Source organism: Epinephelus moara, chromosome 12 (assembly GCF_006386435.1).
Source record: "Epinephelus moara isolate mb chromosome 12, YSFRI_EMoa_1.0, whole genome shotgun sequence".
In the NCBI taxonomy this organism is placed as follows: Eukaryota; Metazoa; Chordata; class Actinopteri; order Perciformes; family Serranidae; genus Epinephelus; species Epinephelus moara.
In genome coordinates this window covers 30,031,113-30,048,742 of record NC_065517.1, presented here as the reverse complement: position 1 = coordinate 30,048,742, position 17,630 = coordinate 30,031,113, and the positions used below count along the sequence as shown (strand labels likewise).

At 43.8% G+C, this 17,630-nt stretch overlaps 1 protein-coding gene across 1 annotated transcript in view; it reads right to left on the bottom strand.

Annotated features, from left to right (window-relative positions):
* The window catches only part of xkr6b (XK, Kell blood group complex subunit-related family, member 6b), an 87,124-nt gene that overhangs the window by 18,637 nt on the left and 50,857 nt on the right, over positions 1-17,630 (bottom strand). The gene's annotated exons all lie outside the window — the stretch shown is intronic.

Here is a 17,630-nt window from a genome sequence, read left to right as displayed (position 1 = left end):
TCAGCATGGAGATTAGGTGTCCACTTGTAGTCATGCCCCACTTATGTCGGGCACCCCAAAGTGTCGGAGAAGATGGGAGAAAGGTGGGAGCACCAACATGTAGGAGACAGTACATTTTTAGAGTCAAAGAGGGTAAAAAGATTTGAAAACTTGTCAGGAATCTGGAGAAGTATGGGACAATTCTGACCACAGGAGGAAACCAGGTACAGGCAATGAGAACTGGGAGTCTCTGGTGGAGGAACAGGAGGGTTGGCGAGTATTTGCGTAAAAAAAAAAAGCATCGGAAAATGAAAATTTTGATCTGCCAACAGTTGTCTAGACATTTAACTCAAACCCACTGGATTGGCATACTGACACTAAAGTCAAAGTCAAGGAATCACCAAAGTCAATCCTTCGGGCAACGTGGGTGTCTGAACCGAATTTCATAGCAATCCATCCAATAGTCCATGAGACATATCACTCACAGACAGACGATGCCATTCCTCAGAGCCACGCCACTAATGTGGATAAAAAAATGTAAGCGTCATGGTCGATATAACAAGGTATGCATATCTGGTTTGACATTTAGGATCAGCAGTGGTGCTCAGTTGGATCTAGTTTAGCATCAGCACTTCGACCTGTCATTCATTTTTAACTGGTAGCCCACTGTACGTGCAGTAATTCACACTTCAGCTCCGATATTCAAGCACAAAAAAGTAAATGAGAGTTCTCACTGTACACATCCACATCCACCCCTCTCCTCACGGAGACACTTTATTAGTTCATATTCCCTTGGTTTCAGCAAAAAGAGAAAAAAAAAAACTTGTACAGTTGAACACTTTGGGCCTCACGGCTGTCAGAAAAATCTGAACTCACTCCATCACGTCTCCAACACACACATAGCGCGTGCCTTCGCAAAAAATCTCACACACATCCCGCGATTGTGATGCACACTGTTAACACTCCCACTGTGCCTTTTTCAGATGTAGTAACACAAATGGCTCTCTAAAAATAAGCACACACAAATACACACACACACACATGCACACAGAGGCATACTTGTCAGCGCTGTAGGTAATAGGGGATTTCCTTTCTATTCCAGACACATTTGTCAGACGAATCTCTCTCTGTCTTCCTCCCCTCGCCTCCCCGCCCTCGCACCACTTAGGCTGCGGTCCACTCCTTGATGCCCCCGCCACACACCCCCTCCCACACACACACATTTCCCTTTTAGCTCCATAGCTCCTCTACAGGGCTCCTCATGAATTATTTGTGGCGAGATCATAGCGATCGCTCATGGCTCGTTAAGCAGCGTACGCATGGCCTAACAGCTCGACGCTGTGCCGGGGTCGTGTTCCAAGCTCAGCCGTCTGCCATTGCTGTTGAGACACGGGCAACCATTAACCCCCCCCAACACACAGACACACACACACACACACATGCACAACGATAGACGCACCATCATCAGAAAGATTCGCCTGCATCTGGAATCGACTAGCTGAAGGTAGATGTCGCTGTGAGATACAGATATGAAATTGTAATTAAGAGGTTTGCATGATGAGATATTTGGAGATCTAAGAATGAGCCGCAGTGAGGGACAGGTGGAAACACACACACACACCATGTGGACGAGTTGGCCATGTTGTTCCTCCCTCTCCTCCAAAGTCATTGACCGATGAGTCATCCAACCACCCTTACACTAATCCCTTGAGTGGGTGGTTAGAAGGATCACACACACAGACACACACACACACACACACACACAGTCCTAGCCAAGTTTAACAGCATCTGTCTTCTAAGTCATGCTCATGGGAAGGCTCAGCAGCTCAGACTGCATTCATATCTTGTCATAAGCTGATTCATAAGAAGATCACAAGTGCCATTACAGTGGCATGAAGCGGAGCTTATACATCGTCTGTTAACAGGTGGAACCCGGCGCAACGCCGAGCACAGGGGACACATAACATAAGCAAGGCCTGAGGGTTTGTGAAGAAGTGTATGTGTGTGTGTGTGTGAGTAGCCTAAAGGTGGAGGCGATGCCAGCTGCAATGAGTCACACCCTGAGTCACTCCGAGGGGCCGCACATCGACTCTCAATGAGGTTTAAACCTCCTTTATCAGGAAGATTTACACTTGTCTCCTTCTTTCCCTTGTCTCTGCTCTCTGTTTCTGTCTCTCTTTTCATAACTCTCCCAAACACACCAACATGGTAATTCATAGCATTTCTAGTGATACTGCTTTTCATAGCAGCTGGTTGTCTTTTCACTCAGTCGTAGTGAGGTCAGCAGCACAAAGAACAACAGGCAGGGATTCAGTGTTTTGCTCAAGGACACTTCAGCAGCCCGTCTCACAAATCTGCCATTCTGTTGCCCTTTACAGTGAATGAAAGTATCACAGCTCTGGCGGGAGCTTAAAAGTGATGTCAGCGTTGTGTTATTCATCATTCACCAGTTTGTTCAGCGCTAAAGAAAACTGTTACAGCGAACATCTCTTCAACTCAGCTTCTTGGTTTCTACGGCAGAGGAGCAAGTAAATATAGCACAGGTGTTTTCAAGAAACGTTTATATATGTGAAGACAAGGGATTTTGCCCCTTCCGGAAACACTCTGTGGCTCAATGTGGCTCGATGGGCTCCCCCTTTAACAGTGTAGCACTGATCCTACATCAGATATGTCTTTATCCTCCTTATGGCGGTGAAGAGCCGTGGATGAAAGGCTGGCTGAGTCGAGATCCGAGTCCCACAGGCGAGTCAGATACACTCACATACAAACACACAACGATCTGTGACCAGTGCCTTTGGGCGATTGCTTCAGCGAGGGCTGCTGGAATGTTGAATGGAGACCGAGGTTGACATGATGCAAGCTGAAAGCGATGGGGAGCGGCAAGCCGAGATGAGAGATGCTGCGTCAAGTCTGCTCCACCCTGTCAGTTCCTGGAGTGTGTAGTGGTTAACCACCTTCGACGTCTTGACTAAACATTATCACTGTAATTATAACACCTCGTACATATCGGCTGTTAGAAGATGTGACTTATTTACTTCCACTTTCTTTTCTTTATCGCTTCATTGAAAATCATCTGGGAATAATGAGCCTTTTTTTTTTATACAGAAAACATGACAGCATGTCACAGTAGGAAAAGCAAAGGTGTAGGCAGTGCTTAACTTGTAAGTCAGGAGGTGCTAGTGTTACACCGTATTCAGTGATCCATCAAAATCTTTGACCCAGCCCCTTACCCTTGACTCTAACCACTCAACAACTCACAAAACTAAGCCCTGGGTGTAGGTGTGAGCAGGGCTGCAGTCAAGACCAACTTAACTGAGTCCAAGTCAAGTCCAAGACCAGGTCCAGTCAATCCTTAGTCAAGACTAAGTCCAAAGTCTGTCGAAACTAAGTTAAGACTGAGTCCAGAGCAAATCAAGTCCTACTCAAGAAATCAAATTTAGTTATAGTGGAATTCGTAGACATTTTGTTAGCTGAGGTAGCTAGCTAGTGTCTAGCTGTTAGTGATGCTACTGTTGACGGATGTGACAAGTGTTGAACTTGGAGCCATCTTTGTTTGCAACCCTGGAGAAATACCAGACAGGAGGAGACAGAGGTAAAGGTTTTTTCTTTTTAGCATAATGTTGGTAGAATCAGGCAACGTTCCACACAACTGTTTTCAGTTTTCAATAGCTGAGCTTCAGACCAAGAAAAGACTTAAAAAAAAGTGGTCCCGAAACCAGACCCCACACAGTTGTTTATTTGTGGTGGCCCGCCATGATAGCAACATCTACTGCCACATATTGATTTTACATGTTTTGAGTTGGACCGTTCATTAGAGGCGCTGTTGGAATGTATATACTGTACTCGAGCACAGACGGAGCAGCATAACGTCAGGTGCAGTGAAAGTGAAACTTAACTGTTCGTTGCACTGGGTCTAAAAGTATGTTTTCACGCGCCTCTGCAGCAGCTGCTCCTCTTATCCATCGATCTGATCTGATTAGCTCTGATCGTAGCGACTGATCAGTTATCCAACACACAATCTGGAAATCCATCGGTAAAAAAAAATAAATAATAATAATAAAAAAAAATAATTTTTTTTTTCTTCCTTTACCTCTGGAGGCACAGCCCGGAGTTTTTCGACTAACGTAAGTGCAGGGGCCTTGGCGATCGCTCACGCCCTTCACTTCCGGCGGTGCCCCCAGGGAATCGCTGTGTTGTTTACAAATACTTCGGGTAGAAAACCAGCAGAGTTTAGCTATATATCACATTTTTCATGTCACTATATCACCGTGTAGACTAATCTGATGTTTGTTAAGTCTATAAACACAATGATTGAACAAACGTTACTATTTCTGTGTCCACGTTTTGTAAATAACATGGTTATCGTAGATTAGCTGGGCTAACCGTTAGCTGTTAATGTTAGCGGTGTCTGTAATAACAATAGACTGTATAAAAATAATGTAATAACTCATTAAACGGTCCGTGAAAAAAATATTTTTTCCGGCGGATATCTTAGTTACAACATGATTGAGCTAGCAAAGCAGTTTTGTGTTGCTATGTGTGGTATTTTTTCAGTTATGGGAAATCACGATGTCTAGAAAGCAGCAGTGACTGCAGCTGACAGGGACAGTTAGCAAAGCTAACATCAGGACGTCATCTGTTAAAAGCCTCCCGTTGTTGGATACGATATGAAACTACTCCAGTTTGCTCAATCATGTTGTAACTAAGACATCCGCTGGAAAAAATATTTTTTTCACGTTGATGAGACGGCGTTTTGAGTGGAGCGGTCGCTATGGACGCGGAGCTTGCTGTTTCTGTAGGTACACATTTCCTGGGGACACCTGCACGTCTCGGCCACGCCCCCTCCATTCTGTGTCCATTGACACAGGGCTGCCGACAGATTCTACAATGTAAATTGCAGAATCTGTCTTGAGAGATTATCCAACACACAACTCAAACTCCACAAACTGTTGCTGAGGGGGGAAAAACTCGGGAGAGTTCTGCCTGTGCTGCGTTCACAGACCCACAAAAAAATAACATAGAAAAGAAAATAAACCAGATGCCGAAACTCATGGCAGATTGGTGCTGCAGCGATAGATTTGGGTCGCTAATGGAGTGTCTGCGGAGCTTCATGGCTGGCATCCGTGTTGAATGTTGAATCCAGCGGCTCAGCTGAGCTCCATTCTTGGCTTTGGTGCTCCATGGCTGGACTACAGTCTTCAGGGCACTTCCGCCTCTTGTCTAAGCCTGGCGTTCTCACCCAGATGTGCTCTCAGGTACCGAAATTTGGCACAGAGTAACTTAACGTGTATTGGTACTCTGTAGTATCAATGTAATTTGGCCAGTACCCGTGTTTGGTCTCTAACCAGCACCTCTAAAGTTAAAAGTTTGAAAGACAATACATTGTGGTTGTATAGGGGTTAAGTGTTGGGCTATTCGTTTGCCGCAAGCAGTGACTTCCTGGAGTTTCAGCAACATCACTGTGACGACAAGACTCCAAGAATTCTGTGTTAGACTGAGAAAAGGGCTAGTCTTTATGCTAGGCTAAGCTAACGTTCTTTTGGCTGTGGGTTTTTTCATCTCTCAGTGTCAATGTTTTCTCTATTCCATCCACAGAGCACAAACACTGACCCCCAACATGTATAGTAGCTCTCCTCTCCTCTGCTATACTCTTTCTCTTTCCCTCTCTGCACAGACAGTCATTTGTCACTATTAGCAACGGTCCTCAGGTACCCCAACTCATTGCATTGTGATCATGTGACACTGTGCCACCAATAAGATGAGTGGAGGGCAAAGAGAAGAGGGTAAAAAAAATGGAGATGGGAGGAAAAGAAAGGATAAGAGAAAGTGAAGAGGAAAAGGACTGGACTATGTGAGAGCAAGAGGGGGAGAAGTGTCCATGAGTCACGTGATCGAGGCCTCTCTGCCTCTAGATGGACGACAGCCAGAGATTTGGGCTGATCTAAGATAATTTGAGGCCATTCTCCGATAATGGACTGAAGCATGATGCGGATAAGGAGGTGCAGATTCTGTATCAGTGCTAAAGAGAAGGGATGCCGCCTCGCCTTTCAGATACAGAATGCTATTGATCACTTCAGCTGGGCATTAGCAGCTATCAACAGCAATGGGGCTGCACTATTCAATATCCAGATGGGTAATCAAATGAAGGGCAAGCTTAATTAAATGATTGATTGGATTCAACAGTTAAAATTAAAACTACATAATGTGCCTCTGACCAACAGATTACACAGAGAAGAAAGTAAACACCGAACCCGCAGTCACCTTAGCCTGAACTCTGGATCTGAGAGGTTTAAGAAGTAGATCTGGCTTGTAACATTTCCACAAAACATTTCTTACATTCAAAACACTCTCCTCCCCAAAACAGCAATGTTTACAGCATTGTTTTTTCCCTTTTTTTTTAGAATATATAGTTCAGCCCAGCAGCAGCATATGTTTGTTTTTGTCTTCTGTGGTTACGAATGTCGCAGTCTTGACGAGATGTCACCTGGGCCCAGTTGCTGGAAAAGTTTAATCTTTATCAGAATGATCTGGATTTGGAAATCCTATGTTTTGCTGTCAAGGATCAGCTAATCCATCTTATCCCTTATCAACATTGGATTGGATTACCCTGATCCAGGATCACTTTTCGAGGACCGAATCTGGTTTACAAGTTCTCTAAATGGGGCTACACAACACAGTGTAGGCCACTGGTGACGTAACAAACAGGTAGAATAGTCAGCATAGGGCCACTTTAAGTATTTTTTCATTGAAGAGACATAAAACAGCATGAGGGACGCAATATTTACATACTTCAATCGGTCCAAATCCCAAAGATATCCACTTTAATATCAAATAACACAAAGTAAAGCAGCAAATTCTCACATTTGAGAAGCGAGAACTAGAAAATGTTGAGCATTTTACCTGAGTTATTATTAAAATTAATATTTGCAGATTAACTGACTACTGGTGTCAGCACTAAAACGCGTACAGGAAATGAAATGTTACTTGATGTAAAATGAACATTTTGAGCCGCTTCTCACCCACTGACTGCTGCTCCACTCTCATATTCATCCCTTTTGATTTGAGTTTTTTCGAGGACATGGCTGGGCAATAGCTTTTTGATTTGTTGTTTGTTTTTTAAAGGTTAACGTGTCAGTTGCAGTGATATTTCTGAATTACCTTCTCAAACACACGGCGCATTAGAGCTGGTTTCACAGCTCCTTATATCCAAAGCGCAGTGGAATCCTTACCCAAGGCACACACACACACACACACACACACACACTCACAGAACGTGCTGGGATATGACTTTTCCTACCATGGAGAAAAATCTGACAGAATGATCTTAAATATTAGGATAGGCGGTTATTACAGTAACAGCAATCTGTTACTCCACGGCCTTCTGCTTCCTTTCTAATGCCGTCTTTGGAGTGAAAATGCCCCGATAGCCTAAAGTGAAATCCTCTTTCTCTTTCCCCTTTTTCCTGCTGTCTGTCTATCACCCTCCGTCTCCCCGCCCCTCCTGTAGTGTTTTTGTGGCTGCTCTGGAAGGGCCAGATTATGTACGGATTAAGAAGAAAAGGCCTGACCCACTTGCTTTTCAAAGAGCGCCCAAACCAAAAAGGGCCATGTGCGGAGGCTGGCATCCATTCAGTGTCAGCACTTTCTGTTGTACTGTGCGAGACACTTGAAGCTCATGTTTATTGCCCTTAAGACTATAATTAGCAGGGCTGGCTTATGGTGTTAAAATGCTTCCCTGACTTACCGACTGATTGAAAGTTCTCGGTGTAAATCTCCTCTGCCAGTTTTTTCCCACCGCTATCACATAACCAAAAAAATACATAATCACATCAGCGCGTTTTGTTTTTATTCGAGGTTTGATGGGCTCGCTCGCAGGTTAGGTGGCATTATGCATTTTTCAAGCCCACGAAGATAACACAAGAATGGAGAGCCAAGTCAGCACACAAGGAGGAAAAGAGGAAGTAGAAGGGTGGGTGGGTGTTGTTGAGGGAAGTGCGGGGGGGTGAGACAGAGATAGAGAGGAGAGGCAGCGGAGATAACCGCCAAGAAAGTGGAGGAGAGCAGGCGAGAGGAGGAGAGAATAGAGAGAAGTGACAGTGTGATGTAGTGACAGAGGAAGTGGAAGGAGGCGAGAGGCAGCGGAAAGTGGCAAGACAAAGACACAAGGAAAAGCTACTAGAGGTAGAAGAGAACCTGGGGAGTGAGAGGAGAGTGAGAGGAGGGGAGTGAGAGAGAATGAGACCCAGGAGGTAAACTAATCACCGAGCACGCAATGCAATTTTCTGGCTCTGTGCCTCCACTCCACCACACTCCTCCCTCCTTCGCTCCCTTCCTCCCACCATGCAGCCCCCCTCCTCACTTCTCCCTCCCCGTCTCGGGGGCTCTTTTTACTATTCCACTCACACACACTGTCTCTCGCTCCTCTATCTATCAGGCTGTACCATTTCAGCACTCCCCTCTCCTCTTTAATACTGCCCAGTAATCCCCACTGGCTCCCAAAAATGGATTGAGCCACTCTGACCATCAGTATTCAAAATAATATGTACATGAAGGAAATGAGTGTTTTAATGAGGAGGATTTTTTTTATTATTATTTTTATTTGTTGTGTCTTGAGGTGTTCTCCTTCTGATGGGGTTTGTGTGTGACAAGGTGAATGATGGGAAAATACAGTCAGCAAGAAGAGACGAAAACGACATAAAACACAATCTGTCTGTTTGCATCTGTGCATGCGTGTGCGTGGCGTGCCTTTCCCCCCCGAGGTGAAGGCATTTAGGAAACGTTTGATAATGCCGCAGTAAAGGTTTGAAAGTGTGCTCAGTCTCTCTCCCGAGAGTGTCGGCGGCGCCTGCCTGCCTCACTGTTTTGCAGCGCCTTGATGATGATGATAGATGTTCGCTCCAGACATGCAAATAAAGGAGGCGGCTCCCTGGAACCGCGTGCACGCTCTCACTCGCAAAAAGCACGCGCACACAGGCACACGCACACACACCAGCACATGTTTGACTATGATCAAGTCATCCATTGATATATTAATTTTTCTTTTTAGGGAATATACCCCAGGGAAAATGTGGAAAGCTCCCACACACAGCTGCCTCAAAACTGCCCTATTTTCACGCTGCGCTCCGACTGGAGAGGAAGATTTGTCACATAACGCGCTAATTTGAAAGATGGGAGCTCTTCTTCTCTAAGAGCAAGGTGTGAATGTATGAGAGGAAGGCGAGCCGGCTCATTATTGACATGCAGTATATGTCACCTCATCAATCATAAGTGACACTGTTGTTGCCTTTGAGGCTTGTAGGGAGACACTAATACACACACAGGCACACACACACTTAGTGAAACACACAGGGACAGACAACAGAACCAATGTCAACCAGCTTATCCAATTTTCACTCTTACACAATGGTATCAGTGTGCACATGCTCTCTGTCTCTTTCTGTCACACATAGGCTTCTTTAACACTGCCTGTTCAAGGCAGGTATATTCCCAGGTACAGTTGCGAAATGTGGGGACAGATTTGTCTCACCTTCGAGCTGCAATCAGAGGCACTAACTAAGCATGTATAAAGAGAACTGGATACAGCACTGAAGGCAAGATCCCATTCATTCCTTGGAAAGTTGCTCAGTGGCATGTGAACTTGTCTGAAGAAATTACCCAGATCATCGGCACTGCTTTCACATCACTGGGCCCACAAAACAAGCACACTAGAGACTTCCATCAGCCTAGCTGGCTACTTCCGGTTTAGCACTCTGCTAACTTGAAAGGGGATAAAATGGTTTCATCATGCGGCTCTTCCGGACTCTCCAAATGCTATCAGACCAAATGGATTCAATCCCAGACGTCTCTTTCACAACGTAAGTCTACAGCAGAAGTCTTTTGTTGGCCCTATGGCATCTTGTGACAGAGTCAGAAGGTGTAATTTCACTGATTAGGCAACACCTAAGTGACACCTGTAAAAGGGACAGCCAGCAGGGGGAACATGGGACCATGGACAGGACAGGTGGGACATTTTGATGAGGTGTTATCTGTGCGACCCACTGCCAGGAGATTTAAAGCAGCTAGCAGCAGTTAGCAGCTAACTCAAAGAAGAAGTACACCAAGTGAAAAAGTCCACATACTGGGGGGACAATGAGGTCCGAGAGCTCCTTACCTTACGAGCTATGTCATGTTATTGTTACTGTTTGGGAAGCACTGCCCGACGTATATGTTGTGTTGTTACACGTCACGCCCGTCATCTCGGTATGCTATCTAAAATTAGGGTTTACATTAGCTGGCTTTTTACTAGTATTACATGTAGTTGTCCAGCAGATTAAAATATCAACGGTCAAAATGTCCGATGGGAAATATAGCAAATAAATAAATACATTTATTAACAGCATATTAAATAGCCTAATATTATGTATCCTGTAAGATATGTTGCCAATATAAACTTATATCATGCAGCACAGATTTTAGTAGTTTAATAATGGACAGATGTATTTCTCTACCAAAGCTGTAGTGTGTCCCTGCCGCTTAAGAGCATATCCTACATTCATGGCAGTTAGCTTGCTCGGTGTAGGTGACAACATCACGGATAGCGCTCTCCAGGAACGCCCTTAGCACACCGCAAGTCTCCATGTAGATCAGACCGGAGAGCCAGACGATTGATAGCGGGCTTGGTGATTCCCTGGATGTTAGCACAGCGGACTTTACAGTGACATTTGGCGCCTCCTTTACCGAGTCTTTTCCCTCCTTTGCCACTGCAACGTCTGGTTCATCTTTTGATTAGTCACTCTGTTCAATAGATTGGATCGTCATTTAGGCTATCGTAATTAGTTTGATTGACTTGAATTACAAAAAAGGGTCATAATGGGGCTGTAATTCTGGAATACTGGTGGCTGTATCGGCCATTAAAAAAAGTCTACACATTTATACAAAATGTGTGCACAGACGCAACTGTATTAGGCGTTTGCACAGATCAACATTTCATGAATACGACTGATGCATTACACATGAAACATCTACACTAAAAACACTCACACGCAATCTTCTCTGCCATTCAAGTAAAACAGAAATGACATACACACACACACACACACACACACACACGTGTACACACACAAACACACACAATCAGATTTTTGCACTGGGCTTCACACCATCAGACAGTGTCACTATGGGAAAGCCCGGAGCCCCGTGCTAACCTGAGGGGATCCAATGACACAAAGCATATGTGTGAGCCCCCAACTGCTACTCAGTGACAGGCCTGCTGAGCAAAACCTGTTGTGACAAATCAAAATGTCAGCCTGGCAGGCGCAGGGAAGGAGAGACAGAGACAGACGGAGAGGGAGAAAGCACATTAAGTGGCCACCATAACAACTAATCCAGACATACTTTAGCTATGCGGGGTACTTTAAGGTCACAGACACGCACCAGTGCAGCGGGGCTGCACAGCAGACTGAGAGAGATATAGTTACTGACAGTGAGGAAAAAAATTAAGAGTCATCATCGTTTCCTTGAGGAACACACACACGCACATGCACACACACACACACACACGCACATGCACACACACGCACACAAAGCTGTGGTGGAAAAAAATATCTCTCCTGCCCATTCCAGCATTTTCAGCCCCATAAACAGCTTCCTCCCATCACCCAAACACCAGCTAACACAATATGATATAAATCCTCTGAGACAGCAGCCTGGATTCATGGTGTCAGCTTTACCAGCTCTTAAAAACACACACACACACACGCACACACACACACAAACATATATGCAGAGTAGCAGACATAACACACATGCACACACTCAACTACAATGAGAGCTCCTGGGTCTGCTCTACCTTTCTTGGCCGAGGGGGGGGGTGGAGGATAGATGGAGGATAGAAGGAAAGAGAGACGTGCAGTGGGGGATGGGGCCAGATCGATAGAGGCGTCCTGGGAACCCTTCCTTTCTTCCATGAATCTATGCAGGGAAGATCGGATGCTGACAGGGCAAAGCCCCCCGTCGGACACCAGATCTCGGCCCCTGCCCCTTCAGATGGGACTTCATCAGCGCGAGGAGTAAATGATCGTGTGTTTGAGCGGACGCAAACATCCCTCATGCAGTAATACTTGTCATATCGATAAAAGAAGTGTGTGTATGATAGCAGCTGTGTCTCCTTGTCTGAGCCTCGGGGTGAAAAGGAGAGAGCTGTGATGTGCGATAAGATACATACTGTGTGTTGACAGGAGTGTGGTATGTTTGATGTATTGACAACATGACAGAACAGATGTGTGGGGTTTTATAGAATAGTTTAAAGATAGGGGTGTTATCTTAACGGGATGTCAAAAAAATACACTGACAGGTACAAATCTTGTACTTTTATAGTATAAAACATGCTGGACTGCTGAGTGTAAGCAAGTAAGTGTCAAAGCATTACTGGTGCCCTATATATACAGTACATATAGATCCCATAACACCAATAACACCTTAGGACATCCATTTGTTGTGGCCAAGAGTTGGAGTAGATTGATTCTACTCTCATGTCTTTCCATTAAATGTAAAGCTACCCAGCAAACATAAAGACGTATAATGACTGTTTTTCGAACGTCCAATCAAGAGACGATAAAACAAGTCCACACACTAGACGATGCTCCCATAAATATTTAATTAAATCACCGCCGAGGTGACGTCTTCATCTGTTTCCATGTTTTTTCATCTCTTGCATGATCTCTAGTCCAGCATTTAGTTTTTTAAGGTCTGGATGTGCATGCTTTTGTAAACTTTGCTAACGTCCAATCACGACATCCTGTTATTGTTCAAAATTATTTCCAAAATAAAATTAGCCATTAGCCATTAGCAGGACTTTCTTTCTGGGCGCCATAGCAATGTCATAATATGAAAAAACGTTGACTCATGCGGGACTCGAACCCCATTCTCCTCATTCATTGGTCCACTATGACCTTCTGAGTACAAGGACTTTGTCACTCTTGACACTATGTCACCTGACTTTCTGGCAAAAAGCCCTGAAGGCTATGTCTCCCATGGGCAATCAAAGGCTTCTTGGATAAAGACTTCTGACTCTTACACTACAGGCTTTAAACAACGAGACATGTAGATGTACATAAATGGCATTTAAATAATGGGTGTCAAGTAATACTAGCCTTTGGATGTGGAGTGGACATCACAGTGGTCTGATCACAAACATTTAACAACCAAACAAATAATTTTTAAAGTAAAATGTCTAAAAAACAAAGATACATGAGTTTGCTTTTAGCAATAATTTTATCGATATTTCCTGGTTAGCAAGAGAGGGTGCAACTGGACCTTCATTGGACATGGAAACAATGTCACCATCTGACCATCTGCCTCATAACCACACTGAAGTTTTTGGCGACCAACCTGGACCATTTTCATTCAGGGACGTCACCTTCCAACCAAAGTTTGATGGGTACGGCTAGCACTCAGTTAGCTTAGTTTAGCATAAAGACACTCTTCTCCCGGCTAAGAAATAGTCCGGCACTTAACTAAAAACTTGTTTTTACAAGAGGTTTTTTATACGGATTGAACAAGATAAAGTGTGTTAATTAGTGAGCTTCACGGGTGCTCGTAGGTCGATTTTTTACATTCAGACAGAGCCAGGCTAGCTGCTTCCCACTGTCCAACACATTCTCATTCCGACCTCGTCACATATTGATAGTTGGTCATGGACTTTCCACATCCAGATACAACATGCAAGGTACCCTGGGTGCGTTGGTTGTTGCCGTTCTGGGACGCCATGTTAAGTTCTGCCTGTTACATGCATTGTCTTCTATCAAAATACACTTCCATTTTCACAGGAAATTTACCGTTTACATGCAGTCTCTTGGGTCTAGGAAAAAAGAACAGGGTTTAGCTTTACAGTCCTATGGGATGCAAACACCACTCTCGCAGGTGAAAGTCGGTGTTTGTTGGACCCATCAACCACCCCTCCTGCCCGCCTGACTTGGAGTTCCACCACCTTAACTTTCGTTCTTGTCCCGCTGCGTTTCCCCCAACGCCACAGAGCGCCGTTAAACTATAATGACGACCAGCTGCGTATCATGCCAACATTAAAGGACGGCATTGTTCGTCACTGTTTGACGCCGCAAGTCACTGCCCAAGCAGTGGATTTCGATGACCTCAGTTGCCCCGTCCCCAGTCTTTATGCTAAGCTATGCTAACAGCCCCCTAACTGTAGCTTTATAACTTCATTTTTAAGCTCTTATGTCAGGGTCAATTTAAACGTATGCTGTGATTATCTTTGCCAGTAGTTGTTGTCATCAGTCTGAACAGATGGCTTTTATTTTTAGTCATCTGTTTTCAGGACATCTGAAATAAACCTCCTAAAAATGGCTATTAGCCAATCATAACTGGGTGGCACCTAATCAGTTGTGCAGGGTGGCAAAGACCACTGCACACCTCCTAGACACAACTCTGCATGAGTCATCTTGTTTCCTAAATGCAGTCCGGTGAAAGAGAAAGCTTTAAAAGGAGTAAAATACTTTGTTTAGCTATTATGTTACAGTAACACTGTAGTTTCACTCGCTCCAATAATGCATACCTTCTACCTGAAAGAACTGCTACACTTGTAAACCTGAATGGACCCATGTTTCCCTCCATTAAGGTTTGCTCTGCCTGTCATGTGACCCGGTGAAACACAGGTTGGCCATTACCGCTACAGAGCACTTTAAGTTCAGGGTGGGTGGGTGGACGGAGAGAGAGAGATGGGAAGAAAGCAGAGAGGGTCTGTGGTTGTTTGGATGAGAGTTTAAATGATTGTGTGTGTGTGTGTGTGTGTGTGTGTGTGTGTGTGTGTGTGTGTGTATGTATGTGTGTGAGAGAGAGACAGAGAGTGTGCCTGTAAATGTGGGCTGAGTAAGTGAATGAGAAGATGCAGTAAGTAATGGTCAGAATGCAAAACATACGTCTAAGATGGAATTGATTTTTATTTCTATGGCCACAAATAAACACACACCATGAAAACATTATTTGAAAAGCGTGTTTACTGATTATGAAAAAAAACTGCAAAGATACTCAGAGAAGAAAATGACGCCATGTTTATAGTGAGTAAATATACTGTATATCAGCATTACCTCACATAGTGCATTGGGATTAACACTATAAAGAAATGTATCCTTCATTCAAGGTATCCTCGTACAACAGTTCGTATGATATCTAACAAATTAGCGCCCCATCAATGGCATCATCACGTTGCATTCTTAATGTGAAGTTTCGTTCTAAATGTAATGTTACGTAGGTTAGGATTAGCAAAAGAAACAAGGTGACGACGTACCTTAAATAGCGTTGTCATGTTACGTACTTAACATAAAGTTACGTATTAAGCGTAAAGTTAAGAATCATAGTTGGCCATTGTCACATTACATACTTAATGTTAACACTTTCCCTGCCAGAGTATTATCTTGAAGTCGGATTCAGAATGTTGATCAAAACAGGAATTGACAGAGTTTGAGTCCATCAACATCTTTTCTTGCGCAACCATAAACGTTTCGGTCGGTGCCAGCACTTTCGTGCGGTTTACAAGCAGCTACATCTCCTCTGTAAACTTCATCTTCTTCTGGTTTCCAGCAGATCTTCTTCTTCGTTTGTTTTTGGACATGGCAGTGCTCTTCTATTTCACAAAATGTGTAACAGCGCCCTCTGTCTTATAACTGAAAACACGTATTGCCAGAATATCTCGTCAATGGCGGGTAAGCGTTCTGCCATAAATTATGGAAAACCTTGGCAATGGCTGGTATAGTATAGAGTTACGTAGGTTAGATTTAGGAAAAGAACCATGGTGATGACGTACCTTAAAAATACTCAAAGTTCACTTGGTTGCACACGGTCCCGAACACTGGTTTCCTGTGGTTAAGTCCTGTGTTTGTTTGACCCATCCACCAATCCAACCTGCCTCCTTCTTTACTCCCATAAGCGTATTGGTCACGTGATCATAGCCTTCCCAAATACGTGGCTCATGATTACGTGCGTCATATACAAATTTTGGTGCATTACTTTTCGTAGGTATAGGTACGAACAGCGCATGAGAACAGCCTGCTAAGTCATGTATAAACAATATATCATTTATTTTACAACTTTTGTATAAACTCCGTAATGATATAAATTAGGTTGCCCTTTCGTAATCTTTTCTATGCCCACTGACTAATCAGAACATACAGACACTGCTTCAACAATGCTGTATTTTAACAATAATTTGGAGCTTATTTGATTTTTAATTGAGACAAAGAGACAACAGGAGAGAGGGAGCATCCGAGAGAGGCGGTGACTCCTGGGAGTTGCTAAGTGATGGTAACTGGACTCCAGCATGTTGCAGTCTGGGAAGTCTCCTGATGAATAGGAGGGAGAGAGGGCAGCAGAGGAGGGATGGGAAAGAAGACTGGAGAAAACCTAGCTGCGTAATGTGCGGGCACATTGCCAAGGCGTCCATTTCATTCACAAAACCCCTGAGCATGTCCAACCTCAGGCTGAACAATCTGCTCCTACTCAGCCCAGGGGAAAAGGGACAGGAAGCTACTCTCACTCCTCCTTCTCCTTGCATGCTTTCATCCTCTCTTGTTTCTTTTTTCCTGTTTTTCTTCATCAGGCTTTCCCCTGCCTTTTATTTTCTGCAAAGTCCTAATATATTACCTTTTTTAAATGCAGCATGTGCCAAGACCAACCAGCCAAACCAATGTTGTTTTGGGACTCCCACACTGAGTTTATTAAAAATCTTATTCCAAGTGTGAAATGAGTCATTTGGCATGGAACATATTGCATTTTTTCTTTCTTTCTTTCTTCCTTTTATAAATTAAATTAAATAAAATGTTAATTGTATCTAAAGACTGACCATCAGCTGTCTGGGCTGTGGAAATAACTGTAATTACTTGAACCAAATTACCGAGGTCTGTGTGCCAATTTTGCAACCCACTAAAGTTACAGCAGACGCTCCAAAATGGAAAAAAAGTGGTTTTAAATTTTTCATAAAAAGCATCTCTCCGTGCCATCCCACATGTAGCAGCTCAACTCACCCTGACCCTGTGGTAATTTGAGTCAGAGGAGACACTTCAGTCTGTCTGGTCATCATTTTGACCTCCCCCCAAAAAAACAGCAACACAGAAATGTCTGCCTGTAAAAGATGATCTAAAATTGTAACTTACATAACTTTGATTGAGACATCATCGCAAAACTGTCTCCTCTGTACAAGCACACAGAGTCTGAGATGTCCATGAAGTGGCAAAATGGTAGGAAACACATAACAAGACAACGTAGGGAATAAAAGTCTTGTGACTGTGTGAAACTTTTTTTTTTAATTCCTTGTAGTTTGTTTTGCATTTAAAGGTACCCCATGCAGGATTTTCCCTAAAACACAAGGTCTGGACTTATTTATTCATTTTCCGTAATCATAGATATAAATACTGGGAAAGTATCAAAACACCACCTTTGACTTTCAATAAGCCGCCAGGACTTGAAGTTGTAATTGTGATGTCACACCTATATTGTACAAAGGTAGAAACTGTTCCTATAGTGTTGTTACAGTCATTTCCCTGCTGCAACGACAATGCACAGACGCTGAGACCAGGAAAAACTGATCGATCAGAGCAGACTTAGATTTTCCAGGAGGGGGTCTTAAAGAGACAGGCACTAAAATGAGCATTTCAGACAGAGGG